Raw genomic sequence first — 9,641 nt, forward strand, 5'->3', positions numbered from 1 at the left:
AACTTTAATCTCCATTTTTGGGCAGATCTTTGTATGGACTCTGCGAGCAAATACAAAGTAAGATAGAGACAATGCGTGTAGATTTCATTTACTTTTTCATTTGGCTTTCATGACATGGTGGACAAATAAAATTTCTGCTAAAATTTAGCTTGAGAAGCCTAAAAAAGAAAGCTGACAAATTCAAGTATGCGGCCAATTCTATTGTTTTGGTAACAGCTAGTTTCTTGGAAGTGAAGATTGAATGCTTTGGTTCTTTAGCTTTTCCTAAATTTGGCCAAGCTAAACTCAAGTGCTTTTTAAATATAGTACGACTTTATCCTAGACTCTACAAACTAAGTGTTTTCTACTCTCTCAGGACAGTGCTTTTCAAATATTACTAACCTTTCTTAGACTCGGCAAAACTAAGTGTTTTCTACTTTCTTATATCAGTGTTCTCCCCGAAGAAAGTACAGTAAGATCTCTAATTGGTTGTCTTAACAAGGGCGCACGCCTGCATTACTTTCTGTTCCTCTCGTCCTTCTGTAAATTCCTCCTGACTATTTTATGCGTTTTGTAGTTTGTCCCTTTAACATAGAGATTGCTTTGAGTGGACGTTCTTCGTACTATCTTCTAAGCCATTCATCTACAATGGTGGCCATCATGCAAAGTTGCAAACCGACTATTGATGGATCGCAATACACCACCCTGGTTTACCCCGCCACATCTCAACAATACTTGTTGCTTCCTCTGAATAGAGTTGTTGAGCATCTCTATTAAAAACTTTCGGAAGAGTGGAAACTCAGTACACTCAGCAATCCTATTCGAATGTTTAACTTTTATCAATTTGTGCCCAACCTATATCAATACTAGGAACATAACGCTGATTCCAACCCTTACTTTGCTGAGGAAGGATGAAGAGTGGTACGCAACAAGAAAACAAGTTGTTCACCGCAAGTTGGTTGTAGCAGAGATGAGCCTCTTTATCTCTTTTATGATATGTTTTTAAACGAAAATAAGTTGAAACAAAGCTTTCTGAGGTATTTTGTGAAAGTAACTAGTCTTTTGTTGGATACTTTAGCTAACACGGTTTTATTCACTGCATGCTATGAAGTGTATATATCTTATTCCTCAATGTTCAAAATTATTTTACTTTCATGATCTTAAGTAAATCTAGCTAAAAACCTATTCGTTAAGTAAAGCACGTCATATGTTCTTTCCTTCGTAAGCCTCACCCAGCAAAAGACATGGACTCGCTGCGATGCAGCCTCCCTTGTTAAAACTTCAAGTTTGAACGAAAGAGGGTTTTCAACTTTGAGATGCATTTCATATTATATATCTTCTGCTTTCAATATCTTCCCATACTTTATATGCATTTCAGATTATACATGTTCGGCTTTCAATGCCTTACCATACTTTAAAGTTATGCCACAGATGTTTTATTTAAATGGCGTTGCACTATTGGAGGGCATGTCCATTTTCTTGCAGTTTCCTCATGGATGGTAAAGTTGACTCTTGTTTTATTTAAATGGCGTTGCACTATTGGAGGGCATGTCTATTTTCTTGCAGTCTCCTCATGGATGGTAAAGTTGACTCTTGTTTTATTTAAATGCAGTTGCACTATTGGAGGGCAGGTCTATTTTCTTGCAGTTTCCTCATGGATGGTAACGTTCACTCTTGTTTTATTTAAATGGCGTTTCACTATTGGAGGGTATGTCCATTTTCTTGCAATGTCCTCCTGGATGATAAAGTTGACTCTTGCTTTGTATGTAAAAAGGGTATCTCTAACTTAATTAATTGTCATATCTTTCTGTGGTTTTCAAATTGTTTATTATCTTTAGCCTACCATTAACAGAAGTTAGGGTTAAGCCTGGCTAAATAAAATTGGCGAAGATTCCTTTAATATCATTAGCCTGTAAAACCTACCATTGATAGAGGTTAGGGTTAGGCCAGGCTAAATAAAAATTGGTGAAGATTGCTTTTGTCGCTAGTTTTCTTAATTTGGCTGTCATGCCAGGCTAAATAAAAATTGGTGATGATTGCTTTTGTCACTAGGTTTTTTAATTTGGCTGTGGAGATGGGGAAGATACTCATTAGGTTTGCTTCAAATTGCATTTATGTTGATTTGACAGAAAGATTTTTATAATAAATTTGGAGTGTAATAGCATTTTTATACAACTTTCAGATTCTGAGTATCTAAATTTTTTATTTGTTTGAATATGATTATTATGATTGTATAATTTTTTTATTGGTTTGAAATATGATAACTTCTTGTCAGGCCTCAAATAGCCTGACAAATTTTTATAATAAATTTGGAGTGTAATAGTATTTTTATACAACTTTCAGATTCTGAGTATCTAAATTTTTTATTTGTTTGAATATGATTATTATGATTGTATAATTTTTTTATTGGTGTGAAATAGGATAACTTCTTGTCAGGCTTCAAATCTTATTTATTTGATTAAAATGTTGAAAAAAGTAAAATTATACAATTTTGTTTTTAATGGTTAAATTTTTGTGTTGAATTTTTTTTTATTTTGGGTTTTGGTTTCAAAAATTTATAATAAAAATGTTTAAATCGTATTTATAATAAGAATGTTTAAATCGTTTTTAATGGTGAAAATAAATTAACAACAATAAAAAAAAAATTTAAACATCCAAAATCCTAAAGCTTGAAAACTGAACCCAGAATTTTAAGAACTTGTAATTTTTTTTCAAAATCTGGCTAGAATTCCCATTGTTTTATTTACCATTCCCGTTGTTTTGTGTACAGTATGAATCTGTAACTATAGGTTTACAGGTTTCTGACTTTTATAGCCACTGCATTTGACTTTGTTTCATAAAAAAGGACTGAGTAATTCTGTGAGAGAGTTAGTTGCAGCAAGCGGTAATTGCTGGAGAAAACCAGAGGCCCTACGGCATATTTTTAAATGAAGAAAAAGACAAAGCAAGGTGAATTTTGTATATATTTTTAAAGATTTAGTCGTATTGCAGAGAATTGTTGGGTCCGCCAGATTATGAAGTAAGAGGATCTGCCAGCAAAGAAGCGGCAACTTTGGAGAACAGGGGATTCTTTGTTTCCGTTATTATAAAACGCCGAGAGCTTCGGGGTCAGGGCTTTTATGAATCTGTTTCGCTGCTGGAGGCGGAGCGCCTGGCGAGGCGTCGGATTCTTTGGGGGCAGATTCGATTCTTGATTTTATGAAGCTCTGGATTGAATTGTGAACAGCTCTGCGCGGGTTGTGGCTTCTGAAATTTTTTCCATAATGGGAGGGAATTCGATCTCGACACCTTCTGGCATAAGCAGGGCTGGGCTGGGCTACGGCATCAGCATAGCTGTGGGAATTGTGATTCTCGTTTCTGTCGTTAAGCTGGTCTATTATGCATTCATTCGCGTTCAGGGCCGAACACAGTTTGGCCGCGCAGCGGGTAACGCGACTGTGACCGCACAGGAGCAGAACAGGTCCGCGGTAGCGGTCCCGGGACTCGATCAGGCGACCTTGGATTTGTATCCGAAGTTTGAGTATTCCGAAGAGGAGAAGAAGAAGAATGGGGGAGAACATCAGTCGGACTGCTCGATTTGCCTCGGCGATTACAAGGACTCCGACCTGCTTCGCATGCTGCCGGACTGCGGTCACACCTTCCACGTCACCTGCATTGACGCGTGGATGAAGTTGCATGCCACGTGTCCGATGTGTAGGACTTCGCCGCTGCCATCCCCGCTGTCGATCCCTATGTCAGAGCTAGTTCCTCTGTCGCGTCACTTGATGCGTATCCACAGATGACGGGGACGGGACGGAACCGCCGGCGTTATATTTGTTTTGAAAATCACGGTTCCAGTGGGGAACAAGTACATTAAAAATATATGAGAGATAGAATTGTCAAATAGGGTTTTATTTAGGTCAAGCATTTATTTACAATAATAATAATAATGGGGACAAATCATATACGTGTGACTAGCTACCATTTACACTGACATCATAGTCATTAAAAAAAATGTCAATATGGCAAGCACATGAAACCAGTGGAGATGTAGTAGTGGAAAAAGAGGAACTTGATTCAACAAATAACACACAAGAACTCATTAACACTAAAGAAAATATTTGGTGTCATAAGAAGATAATAAGTATAAGAATATTCACAAGAAGAAATAGGAGCTATGAATTTTTCGGTCAAAAATAATCTTTAGAACGATCAATTTCATAGCTTTGCTCATCTATGAAAGGTATACACTCCAAACCCAAGTTTGATACAAGAGATTTACATGATGAATGATTAATCAAAGTAGAATGCTCAGTTTGACCGGACACAAAATCTTGAAAATTAAAAGAAATATATTCAAAATAACAAACATCTTTTAAGAAGGGATTTGCATCCAATGAAACTATGCAAAAGAAAGAATTTTGTGAGAATATCCAAATCTAATTTAGTTCGGGGGTCTTACCAGGGTCACCAAACCCTGTCATAACCATCAACGGAAGTTGAAGTGTCTTGACTCCCTAACAAGTCCTAGAACTTTCATGGACTATGTAATCACATTTTGAAGATTGGATCAAATCATGCATGGTGTGTGGACAACTACCACCAATTATTTTAGCTAGATCGCTACTATCCAAATGGTAGCTAGCTACATCAATGATTTGGTCAAAATTACATCTTCGACAAACATATTACTCAAGTCAAAAGATTCTTCTAATTGCACATCTAAAGATGGATAAACTTAACAAATCTATTGAGTAACCTAGATAGAAGGTTTTCCTTCATGCAAAATTGGAAATGATAAGGAATGGAATGTTGCTTACTTTCTTCTTCATCATGGGTGGCCTCACTACCTTGTGTCAATTCAAAATCCAACTCATTAGATGATGAATATTAAGAGCATGGACTATCTTCTTCACAAGTTAATGCATTACAAATAGTAGAACGCAAGGGATAGTGAGGTGAAGTGAAAGTTTCAATAGGAACATCTTCTTTAACTGAATTAGATTCAAGATCTAAATCTTTCGAAACAAGTCTTCTCGAGAAAGCGAAAGATCAAATGGTGCACTTGGGAAACCATCACATACAATAACAGAGTCAGAATCATTAGGATGATGGTTTTCCAAGACTCCTGACTTATTAGGAAAATCGATTCCATTTGATTCATCACCAAGATTCTTAGATTGAAAATCAACCAAGGATGGAAGAGCATTATCTTGACATGGAGGATTTTTGAAAGAGTGAAGAAAGAATACTCACCTTGTTGCTCATCTACCTGTGAAATGTGTCTACCTTGCTTCTAGTCGATACTTGGATTTGGAAGAGATTAATCAAGCGGATCAAGGGGCAAGGGATTATGAGAAAGAGACAATAGAGTATGACAAGTATCCAAATAATATTTAAGACTAGAGTTATGAGTGTCAATACTATATTGAGAAATCAAGGGATCAACCTTCAGCATGGGCTCCATGAACCATTCGAAGTTGTCCATTGGATCTCAATCATGGAAAGTGGGAGAAGGTTGAGAGGATGGATTAGGAATTTGATTTCTAGATTTACCAACTTCAACATTATCACAAGGAGGCACCCAAATTGGTATTTGAAAACGACGAGGATAAAGAACAAAAGGAACAATAGGTTCCTCCTCACAATTTACAAAAGTTGGGGGAACATAAACATTAGCAGGTTTTGATTCGTCGTGTAAAGAGATCTGAACCAAACTTTCAAACTTCCTTTTAAGGAAATACCAATCCAAATTTTCTCCAGGAAACTCATAACATAAGTGAAGGAATCGATTAGAAAAATCTTCAATTGATTCATTAGGGCACATTCTTAGTTGATCAATCATTTTCAAAACATCTTGATAATCATACCTATCAAAATCTTTATGAATCTCCTTGATAAATTGATCAATTGAAGGGATGGAAGCAGATGGAAGGGTATGACACCATTGATTAACATGACCTTCAAAAGTGAGGAAGAAAAGCAAATGAGCAATATTTTCATCCTCGATTTCATAATATTCACAAAATTTAAGAAAATAAAAAATGTGCTCGGTTGTGGATGTTCCATCCTCACCATCAAATTTTAATTGAGACAAGGCATAAATAGGTTCATCAAGGATTAAAAGTTGACCATCGGATGAATTACATAAACAACTCGGGAGTATGATTTCAGGATTAGCCATTAAATAAAAGAAATTCAACACAAACTCAAATGGCTCAACTTGTCATTTGGCCCTCCTTCTAGCACCAGAATGTTGACAATCTTGGATACCACCAACATACAGGGGGTCTCCCTGATGTGAAGTCTCAATTAGACCTCACACCATTTGGAGTAGGAGCCTCATCCGAAGTATTGACCTGGCCACCATAACACAAAGGTTCATCTTGGTTTCAATAGATAACATAAGACATTATATACATAAACCTTAAATAAGCAAGTAAGTTGACATTGTGAAACACCAATTGCAATGTGTAAAAGGAGACCTTCAAGAGCAGGAGACAAAAACTGAGCCTCTAGAAGGAAGTAATAGTACTAGCCTAAGAGAGACACACAAGAGCATAAACAAATTCATTAGCGAAATAGTTCACATAATGATTGTAAAACAAATGCAACACACATTCAAGAGGATAAGTACTAAAGCCACCGAAATAGTTCAATTTCTCTAGTACATATGAAAACAACATATATGGTAAACATCCCAAGAATAGTCCTAAGACATTTGCGATACATGCATGAATATGTGTTGGCTCATTGAATTCAATTATAAGGTGAAATATTTAATTACAGAATTACAATGATGAGACACTAGTTCCAATAGTGGAACATTACGTCACTTCTTGCTTCTCCAAGGAATAGTTTTCTCTCCTATGCCAAGTAGAAAAGCCAAGACTAGCTCTCCAAAGCTTAAGCCCTTTGCTTGAGTTATGAAGTTGTTTTTATAACAAGAGGAATGACCTTTAATATTTTCATGACTCTTGGACTTCTAATGTGTCTTTTGGACTTCTAAACAATTCTTGAACTTTTAAATAACTTTTGGACTTCTATACAATCTTTATCCATATCTAACTATGTGACTCTTCATGTTCCACATATGACTCTTGGAATTCCACACATTACATTTTGTCCTTTTCTTTGGAAATACATCATTACACTCCACATGATGATGTGGCATGACACATGGAAATACATTGACCACTATGATGACACATGACAATGATGACATGGACTTCATGATGAGGTGGAAATGTCAAGTTGTCTTCCTTGTTGCTTTATCTTGCGTTCTTGATGATATATCTGATATATGCTTTATCTTCATGAAATATCCACTATGTTGCTTATCTTCTCCCTCCAAAGGGTCTTGGATCAACATTGGAATCCTCTGAGTCATCATGCAATCTCTTTTTTTCCGTACGATCCATGATATACTTCATGTCTCCATGATAGCTTTATTTTGTTCTTCTTCTCCATATGTGTTTCTTTATGTTTTCTCCTTACTATCTTCTCTTGAGCATCACCTTGTCATGATGATATGGTACTCCTACAAATGAAAATCATTCATGACGCAGAAAATTAAATTTAAAACATCTATCATATCACTACCTAGCTCATGGAATGATATGCTCATGATAGGTCTGTGAGAGGGTTAAAAGAAGAAGGCTTGATTAGGATGGCACAATTAAACTCATCACAAGATGCCTTCAAGGTGTGTATGTGCACTCAAGCAAGAGAGAGAGTGAGCTCACGGGGTGTAATGGCACACTCCAAAGAGATGAAGGAGTGAGGCTTCAGACCTTCAGGCCTTCAAGGTGTGCTCATGCACTCAAAGAGACTAAGAAGGCACAAGGGCGCACTCTGAAGAGACGAAGGAGTGAGGCTTCAGGCCTTTAGGCCTTCAAGGTTACTCATGCACTAAGAAGACGCAAGAGCGCACTCCAAAGAGACAAAGGAGTGAGGCTTCGGGCCTTCAGGCCTTCAAGGTGCGCTCATGCGCTCAAGGACAAAGAGGGCACATTGGCACATGCCGAAGGGACGAAGGGAAAATATTCAAGCCTTCAAGATGCACTCATGCACTTAAAGAGGGTGAAATTATTTGTGTCGAAGGAGTGCACTAAAGCTTTAGGTTTCATGATTACGCCATGCACTCAAAGGGAAGGATGAAGCTTCGCGCTTCGTGAGTGTGACATGCACACTAAGAGGGTATATTTATTCGTGCCGAAGGAGTGCACTAAAGCTTCAGGTTTCTTGATTGCTCCTGTGCTCAAAGGGAAGGATGAAGCTTCATGCTTCATGATTTCGCCATGCACTATGAGGCTTCGTGCTTTGTGGTTGCACCATGCGCTCTAAGAGGGCGTAGTTCTTCGTGCCGAAGGAGTGCACTCAAGCTTCAATATTCATGAGTGCACCATGCGCTTCAAGAGGGGGCAGTTCTTTGTGCCGAAGGAGTGTGCTGATAGTCTTGAAGTGCGCTCGTGGTTTTGAAGTGTGCTCAGGCTCTAATAGTGCGCTTTTTAAGGCAAGAAGGTCCTTGTCACTTTTTAGAGGAGAGAAGGTCTTGTTCTTCTAAAGTGAACTTTTCACTAATCATTTGAAGTGTGCTTCATTGTTTCAAAGTGTGCTTCATTGTTTTGAAGTGCGCTCAAGCTTGGAAGGGCGCAGTTCTCTCCAACAGTGGCTACTTGTTCATCTGGAATGTGCTTTTCACTAAGGGAGACAACACAAGGCTAGGTGACTTATCCTTAAGAAGTATTAATGCATTGTGAGAGGGAGGAGACCTTAGAAAAGACTTAGTGCACAAGTATGGGAGGAAATATGGATCAATGAGGCTCATGGATACGCTGTGCTCATTACATAGTAAGAAGGATAATGCCTCTACAACTTGTGCTGAATAGTAGGACCAATAAAGGGCTTCAAAATGACTAAGTGTGAGAACAATAGAGTAAAAGAGATAAATGCATTCGATCACAAATCAAACATGGATCACATACATGAATGGCATTGATCCAATCCAAGGGAATGCACAACACTCATAAACAACAATCACAGCTTGAAATGATAGTAAAGCCACACTTGCAAAAGTTAAAGAAATTGAAGGTAACACGACACAAGTTAAAATTGACGCAAGTCTAACCATAGGTCCTGCACTCATGAATAAACGCATACCATAAAAACCGAACTGAAATCCACACACCAAGTATGCACATAAAAATCCAGAAAATGATTAAGTAATAAAGAAATAATTACAGGAGAACCGGCCCAATGATTGGCCTCTCATTCCTCACACTCACTCACACACTTCTACATCTTACATGCCTCATAGGCTCACCTCAATTTATACAAATGGATTAGAACTCAAAGTAGGTTCTAGATCTCTAAACTAACTCCCAAAATATCTCTTTTGATCCCTAAAATCTCTCATCCAATCCCTTATCCCTAGATAAGAGCTATCTAATCCATAATCCTCTCAAACCTTCCACAATACTCTCGAATCTTCTCCTATTTACAAGAATTATCATTTTCTCTTAAAAACTATAAGAAAAATACATTAATTAATTAAATCCTAACTTAGAAAATTAACTCCACTAATAAACAATTGACCGAGGTTAGATGCACCTGCATCAGACTCCCCAGGTAAAAGAAAATCATGGTCTCTAGACCATCAGTGTTCATAAGATGATACAAAT

The 9,641-nt window shown here is 37.4% G+C and overlaps 1 pseudogene; it reads left to right on the forward strand.

Moving 5' to 3' along the window:
* The first annotated feature begins 3,023 nt into the window (after nucleotides 1-3,023).
* Nucleotides 3,024-3,904, forward strand: LOC149192317 (RING-H2 finger protein ATL70 pseudogene; annotated as a pseudogene).
* The last annotated feature ends 5,737 nt before the right edge of the window (nucleotides 3,905-9,641 follow it).

Source organism: Pinus tabuliformis, chromosome 2_2 (assembly GCF_031772625.1).
Source record: "Pinus tabuliformis cultivar Carrire ecotype Pingquan chromosome 2_2, CPIR1, whole genome shotgun sequence".
NCBI lineage: Eukaryota > Viridiplantae > Streptophyta > Pinopsida > Pinales > Pinaceae > Pinus > Pinus tabuliformis.